At 45.3% G+C, this 26,805-nt stretch overlaps 1 protein-coding gene across 1 annotated transcript in view; it reads left to right on the top strand.

Moving 5' to 3' along the window:
• MED29 (mediator complex subunit 29) overlaps positions 1 to 26,291 on the top strand; it is a 165,884-nt gene extending 139,593 nt beyond the window's left edge. Inside the window, exon 5 of the mRNA XM_068250471.1 lies at positions 26,201 to 26,291. The gene's annotated coding sequence lies outside the window, so the exon portion shown is untranslated. The remainder of the gene's footprint in view (positions 1 to 26,200) is intronic.
• Positions 26,292 to 26,805: the final 514 nt, after the last annotated feature.

Here is a 26,805-nt window from a genome sequence, read left to right as displayed (position 1 = left end):
TGTCCCCTGGCCTGTGGAGCGGAGCATGCAAGCAACATGTCAGCGGTGCAATGATCGGGGATTCTTCCTGAGTGGCAATCACTGTGCCTCATATCTATGATGCCATCCAGTGGCGTCTTGAGACACAGCTGTATTATCCTTGGGGCACATCTGGCTATGGGGAAGATGGATGACTTGCACTGGGGGCACATCTGGCTACTGGGAAGGGGGCTCTACTGGGGTGAGGACTTATACATGAGTCAATCACTTTTTCCTGGTTTCTGAGGGAAAAGTGGGTACTTAGGCTTATACACGTGTCGGCTTATATGAGAGTATATAAGGTAAATCAGGGAGAGGAAAGATTCTACAATGGAAAAAAACTAATTCATTTTTAAGTGAATATTATTAAAAAAAAAAAAAAAAAAAAGCAATTTTATCAATTGCTTTAGTTTCATCACAGTTATTATTATTTAGTATTTATATAGCACCGGCATATTCCGCAGCGCTGTACAGAGTACATAGTCTTGTCCCTTAACTGTCCCTCAGAGGGGCTCACAATCTAATCCCTACCATAGTCATGTGTCTATGTATGTATTGTGTAGTGTATGTATTGTAGTCTAGGGCCAATTTAGAGGGAAGCCAATTAACTTATCTGTATGTTTTTGGGATGTGGGAGGAAATTGGAATGCCCGGAGGAAACCCACAAAGGGGAGAGCATACAAACTCCTTGAAGATAGTGCCCTGGCTGGGATTCAAAGCGGGGACCCAGCTCTGCAAGGCGAGAGTGCTAACCGCTACGCCACCTCTACTGTATCACACCTACAACTCCTACTGTGCTCACTGCCCTTTTTAGTTTTCCTCTGCGCTGTGACTTTACATTTCTGCGGTCATGTGCTGTTTGCATTGTACACTGCATGTGAGTGTATATCACCAAGCTTACTCATACCCATGGGGTAGGGGAGGTTTTCATTGCACTTGAGGCCTCGAACCTTTACAGTTTTTTATCTATGGGGCCCTGTGATTCCTAGTTATGCCACTGCTTTGAATAGAGCCTTTACCCCAGCGCCCTATGATATGGCTGACATACAGCAAGGCCATACTGATATGTTACTATTTCTGTAATGCTGCTATGCAATGACAGCGCTGCTACATACATACTGGCGTTCGTGTTGCAATATGGACCCTTGTCCGTTAAAGAGGAACTTTTAATAAGGATTGAACCCCATCCCGTTCAGTAGCTGATACCACCTTTCCCATGAGAAATCTCTACCTTTTCTCCAACAGATCATCAGGGCGGTCTGTATGGCTGATATTGTGGTGAAGCCTCCCCCCCCCCAACACACACACACACATAGTGTGATGTCATGACCATGGTCCTGACATTTTGCTGTCTGTGAACCTTGTTGCATTGTGGGAAATAACAGCTTTTCCCAACTGCCAAGCAACCATTATCTCCCTCTGTGCATAGAACTCTCAGTAAGAAACATTCGTACAGATCACCTAACAGGGCTAAAGATGACACCACCAGTGATACATTTCAGAATGTAAATCAGGGACAGGAAAGACTTTACAATGGGCAAACACTGACTAAGGGCTGGTGCACACCAAGAGCGCTTCTGAGCACTTTTAAAAATGCTAGCGCTTTGAAAAGTGCTTGGCTAATGCACTTGAATGGGATAGATCACACCAGAGCGATGTGATTTTCTCCGAAACGCAAATGCAGGTCGCGCAGCATTTCTGCGCTTTTTTGAGGCGATTCAGCCTCAATGTATAGTATAATCTCTCTGAAAGGAGCTACATCAGAGCGGTTTTCCAAGCGTTTTTGTTACAGAAGCTGTTCAGTTCCAGCTCCACTGTAACAAACAATTAAAAACGCTACATCAAAATGCTCCAAAAATCTCTAGGCATTATTAGAAAATCGCTAGGCATATGCCTAGGATCGCTCTGAAAAATCACTTCAAAAAGCGCTGAGCGTTTGCGATTACGCCGGCACTTTTCGGTGTGCACTGGCCCTAAATAATCTAGAAATGAATATTGTAAACAATAAGCAATTTTATTAATTATGTTAATTTCACTACAGTGTCTCTTTAAAGGGGTTCTATGGTGAAAAATTGTAAAATTTTAAATATGTGCAAACATAGACAAATAATAAGTACATTTTTTCCAGAGTAAAATGAGCCATAAATTACACTTTTCCTATGTTGCTGTAACTTACAGTAGGCAGTAGAAATCTGAGAGAAGCGACAGGTTTTGGACTAGTCCATCTCTGCATAGGGGATTCTCAGCAAGGCTTTTATTCTTTATAAAGATATTCCCTAAAAAAGGATTTAACCACTTCACCACTGAGGGGTTTTACCCCCTGAGCACCAGAGCAATTTTCACCTTTCAGCGCTCCTTCCATTCATTCGTCTATAACTTTATTATTACTTATCGCAATGAAATGAACTATATCTTGTTTTTTTCGCCACCAATTAGGCTTTCTTTAGGTGGGACATTATGCCAAGAATTATTTTTTTCTAAATGTGTTTTAATGGGAAAATAGGAAAAATGTGGGGAAAAAAATAATTATTTTTCAGTTTTCGGCCATTATAGTTTTTAATTAATGCATGCTACTGTAATTAAAACCCATGAAACGTATTTGCCCTTTTGTCCCGGTTATAAAACCATTTAAATTATGTCCCTATCACAATGTTTGGCGCCAATATTTTATTTGGAAATAAAGGTGCATTTTTTTCAGTTTTGCGTCCATCCCTAATTACAAGCCCATAGTTTATAAAGTAACAGTGTTATACCCTCTTGACATAAATATTTAAAAAGTTCAGTCCCTAAGGTAACTATTTATGTATTTTTTTTAATTGTAAATTTTTTAATTTTTTTTTAATTACAAAAAAAAAAAAATGGGGAGTGTGGGAGGTAATGAGTTAATTTTATGTGTAAAAGTCATTTATTTGTATGTGAAAAATGTGTAGGGTGTAGTTTACTATTTGGCCACAAGATGGCCACAGTAACTTTTTGTTTTAATGCGACCTCCAAGCTTCCTTCCGGAAGCTTGGAGGAAGAATAAGGAGGCTGGACACGTGAGTTTTTTCTCACAATGATCGCGCTGCCCATAGGAGAGCAGCTGATCATTGCGGGGCTTAGATCAACGAACGGGAATGGATTTTCCCGTTCATTGATCTCTGGGCGAGCGGGCGGCGGCGGTTTTACTAGCGGCGGGCGGCGTGTTTACGAGCGGGAGCGCGGGCAGCGTCGGGAACGCGGAAAGTACGTGTTTCTCCGTCCCTGGTTTTTAAAGGATGGAAAAAGGGGCGGAGAAATACGTACGCGCGGGGGTAAAGTGGTTAAACAATGATGATGGCCAGCTTCCCTGCTCGCTGCACAGTGTTTTGGCAGTTGGACGGAGCACCTGCCATTCACTAAATGCTTTTGAAAATAAATAAATCCCTGAGAATCCCCCATGAAGAAATGGACTAGTCCAAAACCTGTCGCTTCTGTAAGATTTCTACTACCTACTGTAAGTGACAGCAATATAGGAGAAAAGTAATTCATGGCTTATTTTACTCTGGAAAAAATGTACTTCTTATTTGTATATGTGTGCTTACAATTTTTCGCTATAGTGCCCCTTTAAGCATGAAGTGCATCATGGAATGTCTTACAGATAGCAGGCCGATTATATTCTTAGCTTAACAAACCTCTCGGCTACTGGCTGCTGGGAGGGAAACACACCTTAAAATAGCATCTCGCATCACATTGTGCTATAAACACCTGATGATGTGTTTGTGGTCTGTCCGCTTCCCCTCGGCCGTGCAGCTGAGCTGGTCTCTCTCTGTTTGCACAGCTCTTGCCCACCACACCTTCCGATGATCTGAACCATCTAAAAATAAAGGCTGTTGCCGACCACTGAGACTTGTTATTGGCAGATGGCTGGTTACACAACAGTGTGATTGTAACGCAGTGTACAAGTGGCCTGACAAGGAGCAAGTGCTGGTAGTCAGACACTTGTGTTACCGTGACATAACTCATCGAGAATGTTAAAGGAGAATTCCGCAAAAGGTCGCTGCATTCAACATTAAATAGGAATGACGTTTATAGTTTGTTGCCTTAAAACAAATTTAGAAAGAACTTTTGCTCAGATTTATCAGGTGTTGAAAAGACCTCTGACAATGAGGCAGTTCTAAAGGCTACTATATGTACAGTATTTGCTTTAAATTGATGCACATTGCTTTGGTGTCTTTACTGATTCTCTGTTTCTTCTACTCAAGCCACTGACTCAGAATGGGCATACAGATTCAAACTGGGGTGACGGAAATGGCTGCTAGTAGAAATATTGGGCAGTGGTAATTCTGATAGTAAAATATTGGTAAATTTTAAACCTAGGCTCATTGGCACACCAGCCCTCCCTCTACCAATTCCCAACCCTAAGTGCCTCCAAACACCCCCCCCACACACACACACACACCGATGCCTAGCTCCAACCGACCTCCCTACCATTGCCTAACTCACCTAACTGACCCCCACCACCACCATCAATGCCTACCACTAACTGACCCCACACCCCTAGAGATGCCTAACTCTAACACCCCCCCTCCCCACCACCACAAACCACCAATATCCCTCCACCCATAACAAGTGTAGTCATCATGATCCCCCCCCAGACCCATAACAAATGTAGCCATCATGATCCCCCCCACCCATAACAAGTGTGGCCAGCATGATCCCCCCCACCCATTACAAGTGTAGACATCATGATCCCCTCCACCCATAACAAGTGTGGCCAGCATGATCCCCTCCACCCATAACAAGTGTGGCCAGCATGATCCCCCCCCCACCCATTACAAGTGTAGACATCATGATCCCCTCCACCCATAACAAGTGTGGCCAGCATGATCCCCCCCACCCATTACAAGTGTAGACATCATGATCCCCTCCACCCATAACAAGTGTGGCCAGCATGATCCCCCCCACCCATTACAAGTGTAGCCATCATGATCCCCCCCACCCATAACAAGTGTGGCCAGCATGATCCCCTCCACCCATAACAAGTGTGGCCAGCATGATCCCCCCCACCCATTACAAGTGTAGACATCATGATCCCCTCCACCCATAACAAGTGTGGCCAGCATGATCCCCTCCACCCATAACAAGTGTGGCCAGCATGATCCCCTCCACCCATAACAAGTGTAGCCATCATGATCGTCTCACCCATAACAAGTGTAGCCATCATGATCCCCTCCACCCATAACAAGTGTAGCCATCATGATTGTCCCACCCATAACAAGTGTAGCCATCATGATCGTCCCACCCATAACAAGTGTAGCCATCATGATCCCCCACCCATAACAAGTGCAGCCATCATGATCGTCCCACCCATAACAAGTGTAGCCAGCCCAGTATGAACCCCCACCCATAGCAAGTGCAGCCATCATCCCCCCCCCCACCCATAACAAGTGTATACATTATGATCCGCCCCCCTTCCCACCCATAACAAGTGTAGCCAGTATGAAACCCCCCTCCCTTATAACAAGTGCAGCCATCATGACCCCCCACCTACAGCAAGTGTATACATTATGACCCGCCCCCTTCCCACCCACAACAAGTGTGGCCATCATGGTCCCCCCCCCATAACAAGTGTATTCATTATGACCCGCCCCCATACCCACCCATAACAAGTGTGGCCATCAAGATCCCCCCCATAACAAGTGTATTCATTATGAAGCCCCCACTAATAAAAAGTGTAGCCATTATGATCCCCGAACCCATAACAAGTGTAGCCATTATGATTCCCCCCATAACAAGTGCAGCCATCATGATCCCCCCACCCATAACAAGTGCAGCCATCATGATCTCCTCCCACCCATAACATCAACACCCGCTCTGTAGGATGGACCCCTGTATTGAACAGCAGACGTGTAAGTAGTTGGATATCCCCCTTGCTTTTGCAGGGGCTGCTCCCCCTATAGTTATATCCCTGCATGGAAGGCATAAATGATACATCCAGTTCTACAGCTAAAATTGCCTTCCTTTGCCTTTGGTAATACAGCATATTTGTTTCTTGTACTGTAATGCCAGGCTATGATTTCCACCTATGAGCCATACTGTGCAGGGGGAAGTCATGTGTTATATAATGTACAGTATTATATGGAACCAGAAGGTGCTCCTGTCACTATCCCAGTAATATCAGATATAGCTGGGGGGGGGGGAATCGCCCACTTGTCAGTTACTCCCTTGCAGCTTCCTGCTTGTAATATGTGAGTCACTATGAAACTGAACACACTGCAGTGATGAGGATATCATTCAAATATTTCACTTCTTCATAATAGAGTGCCGTGTAAACAAAGTATTAATGATAAGTGAACTGAAGGATTTGGGGGGAGGCTATAGGTTACAAATTAACAAAAAAATCTTTATTCATACAAGTGATGAACAATACAAATCACATAAAAAAACCAGTTTATAGAGAGCTCCTCCTTTTTAGATACATTGCCATTATTGAGTTTGCTATTTGCTTATGGTTCAAGTCAATAAAATGCCCAACCTACAGGGAATAATGAAAACACATAATCTAATACATAAACATAGAAATAAAGCTGCAATCAGTCTTCAGCTTGACTCGTTTCGTGAAATATAATTCACTTCCTCAGGAGCAAGTGAATACAGGGGAACCAAAAAAGGATGGCCTGGTAATAGCAATAGGTTAGGTAGGTAATAGGTTAAAGTAAACTTGAGATGAAGGGGGAGGACAGAGTCTAATTTACTTACCTGGAGCTTCTTCCATCCCCCAATAGCCTTACAGGTGCCTTGGTTTACCCCCGATCCGCTCTGTTGTGCTGCTGTTTTCCTCCAAAAGCTTGCCAACTGGACCATTCGCTCGCTATTGCGCATGCATGGCCCTGGCCGTGCGCCTCCACTTTCATGCTTCAATGGCTGGGAGTGTGCGCAATCGGCGATCTTTGGGAGGGGCATAGCCACAGAATGGAGTGGCTGAGGAGGAAACTGAAGGAAACTGTGAGGCTATGGGGGGCTGGAAGAAGCCCCAGGGAAGTAAATTCGAACTTGTTCCTACCGTCTCAGGTTGCATATATATTAGTACGCCACCAGTGAGCTGGGCCCAGGGGGAGCTGAATGACGGCTCTATCTGCTGCCGCTAAACTCCCCCTCCGAGTCGTAGCAACTCGAAGGGGGGGGGGGGGGGTAATTGGGGGTCTGGTGATTGCTGGAGTCTCCGAATTACCCTTAACCTTCTTGACGGTATTCCCGAGCTAGGGTCGGGGCGGAAAACCGCAGCTCAGAGCGGTAATCCCGACCTCTGCTCGAGGTAGCCGCCGGAGGCTGTGTGCAGAGCAGTGCGTGCAGCGGGAGTGTTTCTACATATCTTCCAGGGATCCCGACGTCGGCCGCCATTCTTCTTCCTCTCCTCCAAGGCTCTGCTTCCTCCTGGTGAGATCACCGGCTGTCGTCATGAGTTGCAGCACCACCCAGAGGATGGAGGAAAAACTGCAGCGCTAGAGCCAGGTAGGTGAGCGATTTCTGAAACTGCTGCAGATCTCCCAGGCTGCATGATTTTTTTCCAGGTTTTAGGGTCTGAAAGGGTGCAAACAAAATTGCACAGCTTTTAGACCCTAAAATCCGGAAAGAATCATAACGCCAAGGGGGTTAAGTGCCCTGTGACGTATAACATTACTGCTATGGCAGCTCCTACTTTCGGCATTGAGCACTGCGCACAGGGGTGCAGCTAAGGTTTTTGTGGCCCCAAGCGGACTGTAGTAAGTGGCCCTATAAAAATGGGTGTGGCTATCCCGCATAAGTGGGCGTGGCCATGACATGTGGGTGGAGCAGAAGGGCGGATTGGGGAGGGGCTGTTTGCGGGGAAAAATGGATGTGGGGGCGATTGAGGCGCGCGTAGCGCGCCACACCGAAAATGGGCGTGGCCATGACATTGTATGGGCGGAGCTTAACCGTAGCACAGCAAATATAGCCAACTATGACCATTAAATAATAAATGCATCAACAGTTACCCCAGACACCAGAAAATAAAAACGCAATTTGTGCAACATTTCAGCAGAAAACAAACGCAATTTGGGCCACATTTCAGCAGAATTCAAACGCAATTTGTGCAACATTTCAACAGAAAACAAACGCAATTTGGGCACATTTTCAGCAGAAATCAAACGCAATTTGGGCCACATTTCAGCAGAAATCAAACGCAATTAGGGCACATTTTCAGCAGAAATCAAACGCAATTAGGGCACATTTTCAGCAGAAATCAAACGCAATTAGGGCACAGTTCAGCAGAAATCAAACGCAATTAGGGCCACATTTTCAGCAGAAATCAAACGCAATTAGGGCACAGTTCAGCAGAATTCAAACGCAATTTGGGCCACATTTCAGCAGAAAACAAACGCAATTTGTGCAACATTTCAACAGAAAACAAACGCAATTTGGGCACATTTTCAGCAGAAATCAAACGCAATTTGGGCCACATTTCAGCAGAAATCAAACGCAATTTGGGCACATTTTCAGCAGAAATCAAACGCAATTTGGGCCACATTTCAGCAGAAATCAAACGCAATTAGGGCACATTTTCAGCAGAAATCAAACGCAATTAGGGCACATTTTCAGCAGAAATCAAACGCAATTAGGGCACAGTTCAGCAGAATTCAAACGCAATTTGGGCCACATTTCAGCAGAAAACAAACGCAATTTGTGCAACATTTCAACAGAAAACAAGCGCAATTTGGGCACATTTTCAGGAGAAATCAAACGCAATTTGGGCCACATTTCAGCAGAAATCAAACGCAATTAGGGCACATTTTCAGCAGAAATCAAACGCAATTAGGGCACATTTTCAGCATAAATCAAACGCAATTAGGGCACATTTTCAGTAGAAATCAAACGCAATTAGGGCACAGTTCAGCAGAAATCAAACGCAATTAGGGCCACATTTTCAGCAGAAATCAAACGCAATTAGGGCACAGTTCAGCAGAAATCAAACGCAATTAGGGCACATTTTCAGCAGAAATCAAACGCAATTAGGGCACATTCTCAGCAGAAATCAAACGCAATTAGGGCACAGTTCAGCAGAAATCAAACGCAATTAGGGCCACATTTTCAGCAGAAATCAAATGCAATTAGGGCACAGTTCAGCAGAAATCAAACGCAATTAGGGCACATTTTCAGCAGAAATCAAACGCAATTAGGGCACATTTTCAGCAGAAATCAAACGCAATTAGGGCACAGTTCAGCAAAAATCAAACGCAATTAGGGCCACATTTTCAGCAGAAATCAAACGCAATTAGGGCCACATTTTCAGCAGAAATCAAATGCAATTAGGGCACAGTTCAGCAGAAATCAAACGCAATTAGGGAACAGTTCAGCAGATATCAAACGCAATTAGGGCACATTTTCAGCAGATAAGGGCTGCAAAAAGAAAATAATTTACTCACCTGGCACTGGCAGAAGTCTTCTCTCCCTGTCTCCTCTCCTGGCCAGTGGCCGGCTCCTTAGGCGCGCAGTTCCCACGGAGCTCCCTCCCTCCTCCAATCTCCCGCGCTGATTGAATGCAGGGGGGCTACGGGAAGATGGCCACCCGAAGCCCTGTACTGGAGACATAAATAGTCTCCAGAGCAGGGCTTCGGCGGCGGCCATCTTCCCGTAGCCCTGCCCTGCTCTGCTCTGCCAGCCCCGCGGGGCTGCGGGAAAACAGTGACGTCACGCCGACATCACAAAGCCGCCGAGGCCCCTACGATCTTGAGGCCCCAAGCGGCCGCTTGGTTCGCTTTATGCCTCGCGGCGCCCCTGACTGCGCACCGAAACTGCTTGTTTCGCTCAGGTTTGCTTTAAGGAGTGCGACCGCAATAGGAGAAGCAGAGATCCATATTACAATGTAAGTGGAAAAAGGTGCTGAGAAGAGGAGTTGGTACAGCAATGTGGCTGGCACTGAAGTGGGTAATTTGGGTGCGATACACACCAGATACATTTGGTGCCCCCTACTCATGCCTAACACTAACCTTCCCCCGACTTACACCTGATCAATGTCAGGTGTATGTAGGGGGAAGGTTAGTGTTAGGCATGAGTGGGGGGTAGGGTAGTGGTAGGGCTCATAAATATTCACAACTAATGTCGCCTGTCGTGGATCAGGACCTGTGTAACTGACGATGTTCTGGGTTGCTATACTGGGAGGGGGGGGGGGGGGTGGAGGGAAGACGAGTGGCGCACGTGTGATGTCACGCGGCAGATGGGGGAGGGTGGCGCTGAGGTTGGGCATCGCGAGTTGGGATTCGGGGTAGGGTAGTGTTAGGTGCAGGTATGGTAGTGTTACTAGTGTTAGGTACAGGTAGGGTAGTGTTAGGGTTAGGTTTGGGTAGTGTTAGGTGTAGGTAGGGGCATCGCCAGATTTACTGTAAGGCACTGTAGGCCTGTGCCTACAGACGCCTGATAATGGAAAGGGAGCTCACTCCCCTCCTCTAATGCCACCCTCCTTCCCTATGAATAGTCCTGATGAGAGTGTAAATGAGAGGTTGCGCGCCCTGCTCTCGGCATTCCACTGATGAGATCTCCCTTCAGTCAGGAGCACCTCTAGCTGCGTACATCAAAAAAGGGCGTCGGGAAAAAAGGGCGCGTGGTGTAAACGATAAGCAGTATTATCGTTTATAAAAATATTGTGTAGAATTTTGTTTACAAATAGTGTTTTAAGAATTTATAAATCATTAAATAATGTGTATGAGATCGGCAATTCTTAAATCGTTAATCTTCCCTGTTTCTAAACTGAAACTTATATTTACGTTTGTTAAAAACCCTCCCTGTACCTATCCCTAACCCCTAGACCCCCTGGTGGTGCCTAAACCTAAGACCCCCCTGGTGGTGCCTAAACCTAAGACCCCCCTGGTGGTGCCTAAACCTAAGACCCACTGTTGGTGCCTAAACCTAAGACCCCCCTGTTGGTGCCTAAACCTAAGACCCCCCTGGTGGTGCCTAAACCTAAGACCCCCCTGTTGGTGCCTAAACCTAAGACCCCCCTGGTGGTGCCTAAACCTAAGACCCCCCTGGTGGTGCCTAAACCTAAGACCCCCCTGGTGGTGCCTAAACCTAAGACCCCCTATGGATAATAATGTTTTACAAACATTAATAAATAAAAAATGTAAATAAAAAAATGTAAATAATTTTTTGGGGTGGATAATAATGTTTTAGAAATGTTTTAGAAATAGTGATTTAGTATCTTTATAAACGTTATTCGTCACGGGCTCAAGTTAAATTATCACAAGCACAGTTATAAAACCTTAAAAATCTCCGGGCGCCGTTTGTAAAACGTTAATAATCTCCAGCGCCGTTTGTAAAACGTTGATAATCTCCAGCGCCTTTTTTTTCCCTGTTCGGCGCCCATTAAACGATAATTATAATGGGAGTGAATGGGGCGCCCTTTTTGTCCACTTGTCTCATGCGCCCAAATCTCCTGCTTCCCCTCTAGCTACCTAATACTGAGGTTCTTCTAGCTACCTAATACTTGGGGGCACCTCTAGCTACTTAATATTGAGGGTACTTCTGGCTACCTAATACTAAGGGGCACCTGTAGTTACCTGTGATGGGAAGGGAAGTAAGGGAGAAGTGACAGCTGGGACAGCCAGGACATTTGTGATGTGTTTCGGTGGGGATTTGTAGGTTCATAGAGGGTGAAGTCTAAGTTGGCAGGATATCAGTGCCTATAGGCTCCTGTGAGATATATCGATGCCTGGGTAGGGGTAGTGTTAGGTGTAGGTAAGTCAGGGGGGTTAGTGTGAGGATACAATTGGCAAGAAGTAACTAGCTGAACTTTTAAATGCATCCACTAAAGAAAAGTACGTTTTTAGGTCAGACGGTCAGAGGAATGTTCATATCAGCTGCACACAATGTTCCTCCTGGCAGGATTTCATACTACTGAGGCTATTTAACAAATGAATCCAGGACACAGAGCTAGTTAACTAAGAACAGAGAATATTGGAGGGCATAAGCGATCAACCAAACCTGGCCTAGATTTTTTAAAAATGTCTGCTCTCAGGTTGCAATATCCTCCAGAATATAGTTGTGACGTCGGTCCTTGTTTGTTCAGCAATAACATTGTTAGGTCCACATTAGTTGCCTCACATTTTTATGCAATCGTTTTGTTCACCCCAGTGAATTAAAGCTGAAAGTCTGCACTTCAATGGCGTATGAGTTGTTTCATTTAAAATTCATTGTGGTGATGTACAGAACCAAAATTAGAAGAAAGTTGTCTCTGTTCAAATTATTTATGGACCTAACTGTATATATTGTATGTACGTCTTTTCCTGGTTCTCCAAAAGAACACCAGAAACACAACACTAAGCTGCCACCCAAATTAAGCCATCACCCACAACTGCGCCACCCACACTAAGCCGCTACTGCACTAAGCCACCGCCCACACAAACCGCCGCCCTCAGGAGCTTTTGTGCATATCACATAGCCTTTATGTTTAGCTCCTATTCTGTCCCTTCTATTATGGCTATTATGGAACGTAAAGGGGCCAATACATTAAGCGATTTTGCTGGCTGATCGACCTTAAAGTGTGGCTGAGATGAAAGAAGTCTCAGGATTGATACTTTCCTGGGACTTCTGCATGTGCAGCCCAAAGCGCGACTCAGCCAGAGTATGGGGCTGTCCAGTAGCGGCCCGGGGAGAAGGAGATAGACCGAGCGGCCTCAAGAGGGCTGGAAGATGCCCCAGGTAAGTATGAAACCTGAGACTTCTTTTGTCCCAGGTTCCCTTTAAAGAAGAGCTGTCAGCCATACTATCTCAGAAAAAAACACACATATATAAGTAGATAAATACTTGCTCTACTTATATAACTTATTTATTGTACTGTCCACGTTTTGATTTTAGTGATTTTTCTACAGTAAAAAAAGAGAAAAACCTTCTTAGCATTTCCCATTTTAACTGTGGCTATTTTGAAGCCAATCCTGATGTCATTTCCTCCCTTACTCTCCTCTGCCTGATTGTGTATGCATTGCCCGCCCTCCACTATAGAAAGTGCATGAGATATTGGCCAGAGGTGTGGAAGAGGAAAACAGGAGGGAAAGAGGCTTCAGCCAATCAGGCTGCATTAGTTAAATCTGAGGGGAAAGTATAGAAGCACAAAAGGACAACCCAGCATGCCCTGCAACTTCCTTTTTGTGAATTTTGTGTGTACCAAATAAGAGTCAGGTAAACTGGGGAATGATTATTTAGCAACAAGAAAAGTAATAGTGATTTTTAACTTTTGGATTGCCTGGTTAGCATCCTTATTACTTGTTTACCAGATAAAAATAAAGAATTGATTATTGATTTTATGCCCGACAGTTACACTTTAAAGGACAATTGAAGGGAGAGGTATATGGAGGCTGCCATATTTATTTTCTTACAAGCAATACCAGTTGCCTGGCAGTTCTGCAGATCCTCTGCCTCTAAAACTTTTAGCCATATACTCTGTGCCCTTGTGCAGTGTTTTAAAATCTCACCTGTCTGCTGGCGTGATTTCTGGCCTCTCCCACCATCAGTGCAATATCCTGTACCACGCGCTTGTGTGATGTCACACACATGCCTAGTGCCATGTGGTACAGGCGATCCTGGTGACGGCCAGAAATCACGCCTGGGGAAAGGTGACATTTTTTGGAAGCACAAACATCAGGTGGACATTTTTAAACTTGGGGCGGCAAGGCAGGCAATGGAGGCGATAGGCTGATGTTGAAAACTATCAGAAATCGGTCTGCAGTTTATGGGCAGGCAACAGATCAGTATTTGATCAGATTGAAGCCTCTTGCACAAGTTTTCGATTTTTTATACGATACGATTTTTGATTCCGATTAAAAAACGTAGCAGCATGCAGGACTTTTTTTAATCGGAATAGAAAATCGGATCGTATAAAAAATCGGAATCGCAGTAGTGTGCAAGAGGACTGAATCAGAGAGAGATCTGTCACATAGTCGATCTGCCCAGATATCGCCCGATATTATTTAGCATTTATGTAGCGATGATGACATCTTCCGCACCGCTCTACAGAGTATCTGGGCTCACAATCTAATCCCTACCATAGTCATACTGTATGTTTATATATGTATCGTGTAGTGTATGTATCATAGTCTAGGGCAGTGATGGTTAACCTTGGCACTCCAGCTGTGGTGGAACTACAAGTCCCGTGAGGCATTGCAATACTCTGACAGCTCTAAGCATAGCTCAGGGAGGCAGAGGCATGATGGGATTTGTAGTTTTGTCACAGCTGGAGTGCCAAGGTTAGCCATCACTGGTTTAGGGCCAATTATGGAGAAGACAATTAACTTATCTGTATGTTTTTGGGATGTGGGAGGAAACCGGAGTGCCCAGAGGAAACCCACACAGGCACGGGGAGAACATATAAACTCCATGCAGATAGTGTTCTGACTGGGGTTCGAACTGGGGACTAAGCACCGCAAGGCAACAGTGCTAACCACTACGCCACCATGCTAATGTATGGGCACCTCACTTGGGTGTTCTGAATTACTGCTCCACTTGTGTCTTGATGACTTGTCCCTATGTCAGGAATAAATGGAATTAATTGTACTGTATAGTAATTAGAGAACGTGACAGTATCTGTGAGTCAGTGTAAAACCAGACGTTAGGAGTTCAGTGTTTCCTGGTTGCTCTTTAGTTCTGGGTCTGAGGAGGCCCACGACTAGCTTACTGCAAATTACGTTCATCTTTGTGTCACGTTCATCTACTTCCCTATAGCCATGTCTGTGAAGTTACACACATAGCGGGGAAAGTGACTCAATACTATCCCGTAACAACCACAGCTGGGAAATGCGCTGACTTTCTCTATGATAGTTCTCAAAACTCTGATAGGCCCTTTCATCGCATGAAAGTCATATGACCTGTTTCCTGTCACCAATGTGTACAGTACAGGAGACGGTCATGGGAGTGTGAATGTACAGGGTCAATGCCCTTATCCTATACGGCACAAACTGAGAAATAGCTCATGTTTTATGTAAGGGAAGACTCGTGGCCAGTTGACAGCAGTTGGTCCAGTGTTTAGTATGGACAGGGGTATGCTACTTGGCCTCTTCATGTACTTCTGAATGGGCACAAGACAACTGCAAGATCAGGGGCATAACTAGAAATCACGGGCCCACCCTGCGAAAATTTGGATGGGCGCCCCTGGAGCCTGCTCAGGTTCATTTTGGGGAGCAAGAGGGGTCACACGTCACAGCATGAGGGGAGAGCATGGCATCCTTCATCGGCGGGGAGGGGGGCCACTCCCTCACCTCGGGCTCTCCCCTCAGCGCTCCCCCTCCAGCATCAATCATTGGCAGCAGCGGCGGACAGGAACACATACCTCCACGTGTTCTACCGCGGAGGTCTGATTTCAAAGTGCCTTACGCTACTTCCTGATAAACAGGAAGTGGCGTCAGACACTTAGAGAGCGGAACCTCCGGATGGAGGTATGTGTTCCTGCCTGCCACTGCTGCCAACAATGGATGCTGGAGGTGGAGCGCTGAGGGGAGAGCCCAAGGTGAGGGAGTGTCCATGTTCTCTCCTCATGCTGTGATCCCTCCTGCCCCCCAAAATGGCCCCGGGATCCCCCTGCGCATGGGCAGGTGCTGCAACCCCTATTGTTACGCCACTGTGCAAGATACTACAGCCTTGACACATTGTAACAACACCGTCATTCAGAATCAGAATCAATTTATTTGGCCAAATAAGCTTGCACTTACAAGGAATTTGACTTTTGCTTAACAAACGCAAACAAAACAATACAAGGACAGACAGTATATATACTGTATTACAAGTTAATGACAGTATGTAAGCTATAGTGGCAGTAAGCAGGGTGAGAAGTTTTCATTTCCAGTCCTAGCAGCTATAGCATGGTTCTGCATTAAGCATAACTACCACCTGAAGGAAAGAGCTGTTCCTGTGTCTGGAAGTTTTTGTTGCAACTGAACGGAATCTCACCCCTGTAGACATATGTAGGAAGATGCAGGGAGCGTGCACGGCAGGAGGAGTCAGAGGCAATATTAGTCACTCTCTTTCTGCACCTGCTAGTGTAAAGATCCTGCAGGGAAGGTAAACTAAAGCGGATTTGGATGATTGGATGATGCGATGCAGGTGCCATAGGCGGTACATCCTTTGTTGCACTTTCTTCAGTTTCATTACACAGCTCACTCCATAGCAGATCACACAGTTCAGCCATCAATGTGAATAAGCCCTTAGCGGTGAGCGGGCGTGTGTCCTATGCATCTGAATCACTTACACAACTATAGGGAGTCAGGTACACGCTGCAGGAAACTGCATCATGCCGTCCAGAATTGCACTGCAGGACAGCAAGCCATTGCCGAACTGGCAGCAATTCCCCATCTGACTCGCCTGTTAAATCTGCAGCGTTTTCACGTAGGTATTTGCCTCAAGTGGAAACAGGTCCTAAATGTGTAAGGACATTTTTGCATATATCAAATCAAAAACTCAAGTTAGCCCATAGGCTTGCTCAGTGTACCATAGCTCCTAATCTCAGGGCTGTGTCACACAACGTATCTCATGATTTATCCCTCCTAATCAGTCTTAAAGAGGAACTCCAGGGAACATTTTTACTGCTGGCAGGTGATGTAGCTGCTGCATGGTTTTTTGGAAGTTGGAAACAGCTGTAAACAGCTATTTCCCACAATGCAGCAAGGTTCACAGACAGGAAACTGCCAGGAGTACATACTTTTCTTGTTTCTTGTGGGAGGGGTTTCACCACAATATCAGCCATACAGCGCCCCCTGATGGTCTGTTTGTGAAAAGGAATAGATTTCTCATGTAAAAGGGGGTATCTGCTATTGATTGAGATAAAGTTCAATTCTTGGTCGGAGTTTCTCTTTAAGGCGCGTACACACGCTATATTTTTTCAAACGACGGGTCCGTCAGACCCTCCCACGGGGCGGTCGTTCTGCCGACAGTTGCACATGAGTACAAGCTGTCGGCAAACTGATCCGCTCGGCCGATCAGTCAAAAACAGTCTTATCAGTCTGCCGACAGCTTGTACTCATGTGCAACTGTCGGCAGAACGACCACCCTACGCTCTAAAACATAAGCAACAGCATGATAACCTTTACAGAAAAACATTTCTTTGTTACAGCTGATACAAATCCTGCAATAAACCTGCAGCATGTCTACTTCCTGCTTCCATGGAAGCAGACAAAGGGTTAACATACCAGTCATGATATTGGGGCAGTGAAGCCACACTCCTCTTTCCTCAGTCTAGGCTGGACAAAGGAGCAGACACTTCTTTTCAAGCAAAATTATGGTTAGGTAAGAATTTTATTCATCATGACCGCTTTTATTTCTGCAGCTGTGGGTTCAATCGGAACCTTCAATGTGAACCCACCTCCATCTGTGAATTTTTAAACCTGTGAAAACATGACACCTTTCTAAAACCCTGAGAATTCCCCATGAGGAGATGGACTAGTCCAAAACCTGTCGGTCTATCAGATTTTTAACTGCTTACTTTTGTAGGACCGCTATCACAAAAATGTTTTAAAACTAAGATACATGAAAACACGTAAATAAAAAGTACATTTCTTCCAGAGTAAAATGAGCCATACATTACTTTTCTCCTATGTTGCTGTCACTTGCAGGATGTAGAAGAAATCTGAAAGAACTGACAAGTTTTGGACTAGCCCATCTCCTCGTAGGGGATTCTCAGTGTTTTCTTTATTCTCAAAAGCACTTAGTGAATGACAGTTGCTCAGTCCAACTGCCAGAACAGTGTGCAAACACTGGGGGGGGGGAGGGGGGCTGCATCTTTGTATAGAACCTTTCCAGGGAGTGCTTACGTAAAGAAACAATTAAATACTGAGAATCTCCCATGCAGAGATGGACTAGTCAAAAATGTGTCAGCTCCATCAGATTTCTACTGACTACTGTACATGGCAGCAACATAGGGAAAAAAAACTATTTAAAGCTCATTATACTCTGAATAAAACATACTTTGTATTTGTATCTTGGTAAAGGGCTGCTTCACTTCACTGCTGGGAATTGTGAGCACTAATTATATTACATTGCTATTTGTATATTGTTTTTTGCTGCTGCAATATCTGGTGGATTGTCTGTTGTGGTTCATCTGATATTAAGCAGCAAGTGCCAGCTTTTAAAAGTACAATTTTTTTTTCTTTTCCCTCTAGTTTGTTTTGCAGCAGGCAATTGGCTAGGGGGAGGGACTAGCTGCAACAGGAGGTATTTGGTCAGCTTCAGGACTCAGTACTGAGCTTGCTCAGTCTGTGGCTTGCTCACTAAGTGGCTGCGACACAAGTGGCATAGGCGTTAAAAACAGGCGTCACAACACAGGCACAAAGAGAGTGGTGAGAGGAAGTAGGTAAGGACTAAAAAAAAAAAAAAAAAAAACCTTCAATCAATATTGCGGTTTTTTGCATTGGTTAAAATGTGCTAGGCACGCTGTGGTGTAGTCTTTAAATTTTGAGGACTCCACCCCAACTTCACTCACTCCACCTCCACTCCTCCCGCCCCTCCTCCCTCCTCCCCCCTCCCGCCCCCTCCCCCCCTTCTCCTCCCCTCACTCCCCACACTCCCCAACTTTACTTACTCTCCCTCTCCTCCTCCCCAGCTACACTCAATCTCCCGTTTCATCTTTTACCGCCACAGTTTACTTTAAATAATTTTTCCCCACACAAAAGTCATCATGTTGGACTATGCTGTACAGTGTACATCCTGCAACATGTATGCATGCCTTGATCAGCGGATTGAGGGTGTTTACTGTTGCCCTGGGTGTGTGCGTGTTGCTCAGTTAGAGGCGGAAGTCGCAGAGCTAAATAAGCATCTCGCAACACTGAGAAGCATACACAACATGGAGAAGAGCTTGGATCTCACGATCCAGACACTGGATGGAACCGTTGAAGATGAGGAGGGTGGAGTACAGCCGGACCAAGAAGCAGAGGCAGCCGCTAGTTGGGTCACAGTTAGAAGGGGTAGGGGAAAAAGTGGCAGGGAGGCTAGTCCCGAGTTGTCCCTCACTAATAAGTATGCTTGTTTGCGTAATATTGGGGAGGATGATTCAGGAGTAGCAATGCTGCAGCAGGATGTGCTCCTTAGCAACCAAGGGGCAGACTGCTGTAACGAGAAAGGGAATAGGAGTGCAGCTAAGGCTAGACAGGTACTGGTGGTAGGGGATTCAATTATTAGGCGCACAGATAGGGTAATCTGTTGAAGAAACCGCGAATGCCGTACAGTCTGTTGCCTCCCGGGTGCTCGGGTTCGGCATGTAGCGGAAAGAATTGACAGATTACTGGGTGGGGCTGGGGAAGACCCGGCTGTCATGGTACACATTGGCACCAATGACAAAGTTAGTGGGAGATGGAAGGTCCTCAAAAAGGATTTTCAGGTACTTGGAGATAAACTTAAAGCAAGGACCTCCAAGGTGGTGTTTTCTGAAATACTGCCAGTGCCACGTGCTACATCTGAGAGACAGAGGGAGCTTAGGGAGTTAAATAAGTGGCTAAGAAATTGGTGTAGGAAGGAAGGGTTTGGGTTCCTGGAGAACTGGGCAGACTTTGCAGTCGGCTACAGGTTCTACAGCAGGGATGGGCTGCACCTTAATGGGGAGGGTGCAGCTGCATTGGGGGAGAAGATGGCTAAACGGTTGGAGGAGATTTTAAACTAGGATCTGGGGGGAGGCGAAGGATAAAGTCTCAATACGTAGACAAGATGAGGTAAAAAGACAGTGGGAACCTATCATTATGGAGGGTGGAGAGGGGGGTGGGGACAGTGTAAAGATTAAGGAGGTTGGTAAAAAGTCAAGTAGCCAATTTCATGTAAACAAAATTGGAAAATGTGGTGGTAAAAATATAAAGTGCATGGTAACCAATGCTCGGAGCCTTGCAAATAAAATAGACGAACTAGAGTTCATTCTGAATGACAAAGGCTATGACATTGTGGGAATAACCGAGACATGGATGGATGAAAGCCATGACTGGATAGCTAATTTAAAAGGATACAATGTGTTTAGGAGGGATAGAACAGGGAAAAAAGGTGGAGGGGTTTGTCTCTTTGTTAAGAATTCTCTTACAGCTGTCCTCAACGATGAGATGGAGGAAGATTGCGAAGATGTGGAGTCCGTTTGGGTAAATATTCATGGTGGAAATAAAAGTTGCCAATTGCTTATTGGGGTATGCTACAGGCCACCTCTTATTAATGAAGCTGCAGAACTGCGATTACTACAGCAGATTGAAAAAGCTGCAGGTAAAAATGAGGTCATAATTATGGGCGACTTCAACTTTCCAGACATTGACTGGAGTATTGAGGCTACCCATTCTGGTAAAAGCAGCAGATTTCTGGCAGCACTACAGGACAATTACTTGACTCAAATGGTAACTGAACCAACTAGGGGGCATGCGTTACTGGATCTGATCATTTCTAATAGACCAGATGATGTATCAAATGTGCAGGTTCAAGAACATTTGGGAAATAGTGATCACAACATGATAACGTTTGATCTGGTGACTGATAGGCCACGGGGCAGCGGGACCACTAAAACTATGAATTTTAGAAAAGCAAAGTTCACTCAAATTAGGCAGGCACTAAGTTTGGTGAACTGGGATAATGTACTACAAGGGGAAGACACTGAAGGGAAATGGCAAGCTTTTAAACTTATACTCAATCAATACTGTAGTATGTATATCCCATATGGAAACAAAATGTCTAGGAATAAAAGAAGGCCTCTATGGATGAATAGAAAGGTTAAAGATAAAATGAAGAGGAAAAAGAATGCCTATAAGGTCTTAAAACAGGAGGGGACCGAGGCTGCACTAAGCAATTATAAGGAGTGCAATAAAAATTGTAAAAAAAGAAATTAGGCAGGCAAAGATTGAAGCTGAAAAACAAATCGCTAAGGATATCAAATCTAACCCAAAAAAGTTTTACAAGTACATTAACTCTAAAAAAAGAAAGGTTGACTGTATAGGACTCCTAAAGGATGAGGATGGGAACCCAATGGTGGATGACCAAGGTAAGGCAGAGTTATTAAATGCTTTCTTTGCTTCTGTCTTCACAAAAGAAACAGCACTGTTGCAAACTACAGAGGCAGAAGAGTCTCAATCTTCTAACTGTAATATTAAATACTTAACGCAGGAAGAAGTGAAGGCAAGACTAAATAAATTAAAAATAGACAAGGCACCTGGCCCGGATGGCATGCATCCTCGGGTCCTAAGGGAATTAAGTTCAGTAATAGATAAACCCCTTTATCTTATCTTTTGTGACTCTCTTGCAACTGGCAGAGTCCCAGTGGATTGGCGTACAGCCCACGTTTTCCCATTATTTAAGAAGGGCAAAAAATCTGATCCAGGAAATTATAGACCTGTAAGTTTAACATCAGTTGTATGCAAACTATTTGAGGGGTTACTAAGAGATACTATACATGACTTCATAGTAGAAAATAATCTTATTTCTCAGCATCAACATGGGTTTACTAAAGACAGGTCCTGTTTGACTAACATGCTCAGCTTTTATGAGGTAGTGAATGCTAATATGGATATTGGGAATGCTGTAGATGTGATATACTTGGACTTTGCAAAGGCCTTCGACACTGTTCCCCACAAAAGTCTGGTGCAAAAGTTGAGGATGCAAGGACTGGGGAAGAGTCTGTGTTCATGGATAGGGAACTGGCTAATGGACAGAAAACAAAGAGTTGTGGTCAATGGATCGTACTCAAAATGGGAGACTGTTAGCAGTGGGGTCCCACAGGGGTCTGTTCTGGGTCCAGTGCTCTTCAATTTATTTATTAATGACCTAGTAGATGCAGTAGTGAGCAATGTTGCTATTTTTGCAGATGATACAAAATTGTGCAGAATCATCAACTCTCAGGAAGATAGTGTCATATTGCAACAGGATCTGGATAGGATGGCTATATGGGCACATACATGGCAGATGAAATTCAATGTTGACAAATGTAAGGTCATGCATTTTGGACATACTAATGGTCTAGCACCATACAAAATAAATGGGATACAGTTGGGGACATCCAACTTGGAGAAGGACTTAGGAGTACTCATTGACAACAAGTTAAATAATCGTACTCAATGCCAAGCAGCTGCAGCTAAAGCTAACAAAATTTTGGGATGCATTAAAAGGGAAATAAAAACTCGAGATGCTAGCATAATATTGCCCCTGTTTAACTCTCTAGTAAGGCCACATCTGGAATATGGAATTCAGTTCTGGGCACCACATTACAAAAAAGATATTGCAGTTTTAGAGCAGGTGCAGAGACGAGCAACAAAATTGATGCGTGGGATGGAAGGTCTCACTTATCGAGAAAGGTTAGATAAACTGGGTTTATTTAGTCTAGAGAAAAGACGCCTTAGAGGGGATCTAATTAACATGTATAAATACATCAGAGGGCAATATAATACCTTGGCGGATGAGCTTTTTGTCCCTAGGCCTTCTCAAAGGACTAGAGGACATTATCTGCGCATGGAGGAAAAACGCTTTAACCATTTATTTAGGAAAGGGTTCTTTACAGTAAGAGTGATTAAGATGTGGAATGCATTGCCACAGGAAGTCGTTATGGCAAACTCTATACCTGCATTTAAAGGGGGCTTAGATGCTTTCCTTGCGTTGAAAGACATCCATGGCTACAATTACTAGGTAATGCCTAATGATGTTGATCCAGGGATTTTATCTGATTGCCATCTGGAGTCGGGAAGGAATTTTTCCCTTTAGGGGCTAATTGGACCATGCCTTGTAAGGGTTTTTTCGCCTTCCTCTGGATCAACAGGGATATGTGAGGGAGCAGGCTGGTGTTGTACTTTATACTGGTTGAACTCGATGGACGTATGTCTTTTTTCAACCGAAATAACTATGTAACTATGTAACTATGTATGTGTTTTAAATTTTACCATTTTTCGCAACAGTTATCCTTTAAAGGGAATGTCCAAGCAAAATAAAAAAAATGAGTTTCACTTACCTGGGGCTTCTACCAGCCCCATGCAGCCATCCTGTGCCCTCGTAGTCACTCACTGCTGCTCCAGTCCCCCGCTGGCAGCTTGCCGACCTCGGAGGTCGGCGGGACGCATTGCGTACACTTTTACGCATTCCCGCTACTGCAGGAACATTAACACAAACATTTTTACGCATTACTGGTTCAATGCGTAAAAATTTACGCATTGAACCAGTAACGCATAAAATGTATGTGTTGATGTTCCTGGACTAGCGGGAATGCGTAAAAATGTATGCAATGTGTCCCGCCGACCTCCGAGGTCGGCAAGCTGCCAGCGGGGGACTGGAGCAGCAGTGAGTGACTACGAGGGCACAGGATGGCTGCATGGGGCTGGTAGAAGCCCCAGGTAAGTGAAACTCGTTTTTTTATTTTGCTTGGACATTCCCTTTAACCACTTCGCGTCCCTGGGTTATTCCTCCTTAAAAACCAGAGCAATTTTCTGCATTTCACACTCCTCACGTTCATTAGCCAATAACTTTATCAATTCTTATCACACATAAATGATCTATACCTTGTTTTTTTTTTGCCACCAATTAGGCTTTCTTTGGGTGATACTTTTTGCTAAGAATTATTTTAGTTTATAAGCATTTTAAAGGGAATAACGGGAGAAAAATGTAAAAAAGTTATTATTTCTCAGTTTTCAGCTATTATAGTTTTAAAATAATAAGAGCTACTGTAGATTTAACCCATACATTTGATATGCCCGTTTGTCCTGGTTATTACAACATTTAAATTATAATCCTAGTACAATGTATGGCGACAAGATATGATTTGAAAATAAAGGTGCTTTTTTCCATTTTGTATCCCTGGCTTTACCTGCAATTATGTGGCTCTTTTGTATCCCCCCACCACCCCTAGTTAGCCAGATGTGTTCCTGTATATCCCTCCCCCCCATAATTGGCTAGATGTACCCCTCCCGAGCCCCAGGTAGCCAGATGTGCCTCTGTCTACCCCCACCTGAGTTAGCCTGATGTAGCCATTTATCCCCTCCCCCCCCCCATAGTTGGCCAGGTGTGGTTTTTAATTCCCCCCCCCCCCCAGATAGCCTGGTGTATGCCCCTGTATCCCTCCCCCAGGAACTGTGTGCCCCCACCACGGGGATAACCAGGTGTGTGGCCCTTTAAAATAAAACCCACGTGCCAGGTGTCTCCCGAGTCCCCCCCCCCCCCCTCCCGCAGAGATAGGCGCAGGGAAGTGTTAGAAGTCACAAGCTCTCACCTGACCTTGTTCCAGCGCCGATTGCGATCCTCTCCCTGTAGTCCCGCTGTCAGCCTTACTATGCTGCCCGGATTTGGTCCCGGCTTGATGACGTCATCAAGCCGGGACCCGATTCATTCAGCATAGTGAGGCTGACAGCGGGACTACAGGGAGAGGATCGCAATCGGCGCTGGAACAAGGTCAGGTAAAGATTGTAACATTTTAATCCTGCCCTGCCCAGCCCAATCGCAGCATGGAGGGGGGAGGAAGAGGGTTAATTACAGGGGATCGGGCAGGTGGTGGGGAGATCGAACCCCATGGCAGGGATGCTGGTATAGAGTAGTTAGGGGGATAGGGGTTAATGAGCCCAGGAGCGTGCTAGCACGCCCGCTGTGCTCATTAAATCAAAGTGACTTATATTCACGTCAGGTGGCTTTCAGGAGCCACTTGCTATGACGTGAATATACTGTAGTTAGGATGTAAACTGGTTAAGGAATAACAACAGCACAGCAAATTTGATAGGTGCTGGCAGGGCTGGTCCTAGACTTTTTGCTGCCTGATGCAAACCTGTGAGGATTGCCCCCCCCCCCCCCTTCCTCCTCCCCTTCCCGATTTGGAATAATCGCACAGCATCTGACTATTTACTTTGATTCATTTAATTCAAATGAAACACTGCTGCTCTCCTGCCTCCCCCTCCTCACTCGCTGTCAGACTCCTCACACAGCACAACAAGCGGCTTTTTTCCCAATGATGACCTCTTCACCTCGCTCACCGTACAAATCTCTGCACCTGATGCAAGTGTTTCACCTTGCTTCATGACAGAACCAGCCAGTAGTGATGGGAATTCCGGCTCTTCTCGAAAAATCGGCTGTTCTGAATCGGCTCCCATTAAAGAGCCGGCTCTTACGGCTCTGAATCGTTTCTTCATTAAATATCACTAGACACCACTCAGAATCGGAGTAAGGCCTCGTTCACATCAGGGCCGTTTCTGTGCGCTTTTTACAGCACACTGCCCTGTGCGATCAGCAATGTATTTACTTTCCCATGTAACTAAATGTAGCTGGTTCACATCTATGCGCTGCGCTGAGCAGCGTTACATAAACGTAGGGTTGCATGCATTTCTGTGCGTTGAGCTGGAAAGCGCACATCAATGCAAGTGAATGGGTGCGCTTTTTTAGCGCATAGAAGCGCGTACAAGCGCATAGAAGCGCATGCGTTTTTTACCCCTAATTGGAGAAGAAAATACATTTACATACAAAAACAAAGTTTTATTGACAACTGCTGCTGGTACAAGCAAAACGTGCTTTAAAGAAGCGCAGCGCAACGCACAGAAACGCGCACTAAAGCGCGCACAAGCGCATGCGGTTTTTACCACACGTTTTCACACGTTTTTCAGCGCAGCAGATGTGAACGAGGCCTAAAAGCCCCGCCCCGTCTCCATGACAACTCCAGACTGCTTCTCTGACTGGGGCAATCCCTCCTGCTACTGCTCTGCTCCGCCCCATACACTCCTACAAGCTGCAAGAGGAGGACTACATCTCCCAGCATGCCTCAGCGCCCTTTATTACGCAGCAAATCAGAGCTGTGTGGGGCGGCTGAGGCATCGGCTCTTTCAAAACTGAGAACCAGCTCTTGTCGTTCGCAGCAAAGAGCCGGCTCTTAGAGCCGGCTCGTTCGCGAACGACCCATCACTACAGCCCTGGGTGCTGGATAGAAGGAGGTAGCATGGCTGTACAGGGACAATGGACTGAAGGATTACACGTAGCAGCCTTTCTAATTATGGCTGTAAGTAGTTAGCTTTCTAGCTTTCCCGGGCAGGGCGGGGAGGGAGAGGGGGAGCACCGTCTTTAGCTATCTGCAGGCAGCTAAGCCCTCGCTTCAGGTTTTCTCTATTGGTGACCTAGTTTTTGTGAGCTGGGTAGTCACACCATAGTGCAGCAGGTCTCTAAGGTGTGCATGTGTTTGTGTTTTGCCTCCTGGGTGTGATTGGTACGTGTGTTTGTGGTTTTCACTCACTAGATGTGCCTCTTCCTGTTGTGATTGCAGGGTGTGTATACAGGAAGGTGGGGCGGAGTCGCTGAGTTTCTTCTGTGCAGGAGTCACATGACCGCTCTTCGCCTCGGGACATTGAACCGAAGTTACGTCAGGCTGCTATTCGTCAGATCTCCAGATTTAAACTTTACTTTCTGGGCTAAGAAAACACATCTGGTCTCGTGGATGCTAAATTTACCGAATTCCACCCCAGATAGCATTTGTGGAAAAGCTGAGGACTATTGCGCTGGAAATGTTCCTGGCGTGATCTCACCCACCGATACCGCTCACAAATTACACTCTGCTGGAGTTAATCTTTAATCGGGCTCTTTCAACAGAACGTACAGCGCTGTGTACCCGAAACCGACCTTCTCTGTTGTCTTAAAGCAGACCAGAACTTCCTCTCTGCTCTAAGATAAGCAACAGCATAATGCCCTTTAAAGAAAAAAAACATTTCTTTGTTACATCTGATACAAATCCTGCAATAAATCTGCAGTGTCTATTTCCTGCTTTCATGGAAACAGGCATGGGGTTAACATCCTGTGTTTACAAATTAGCTGCTCTGCCAAGGCAGCCAGCTGACACAGCTGAGAGTTCAAATTACAGTTGTGATTAGTCAC

The sequence above is a fragment of the Hyperolius riggenbachi genome, chromosome 8, assembly GCF_040937935.1.
Source record: "Hyperolius riggenbachi isolate aHypRig1 chromosome 8, aHypRig1.pri, whole genome shotgun sequence".
Taxonomy (NCBI): Eukaryota; Metazoa; Chordata; class Amphibia; order Anura; family Hyperoliidae; genus Hyperolius; species Hyperolius riggenbachi.
Note: the sequence above shows the minus strand (reverse complement) of the source record. Positions and strands in the feature narration are given on the sequence as shown.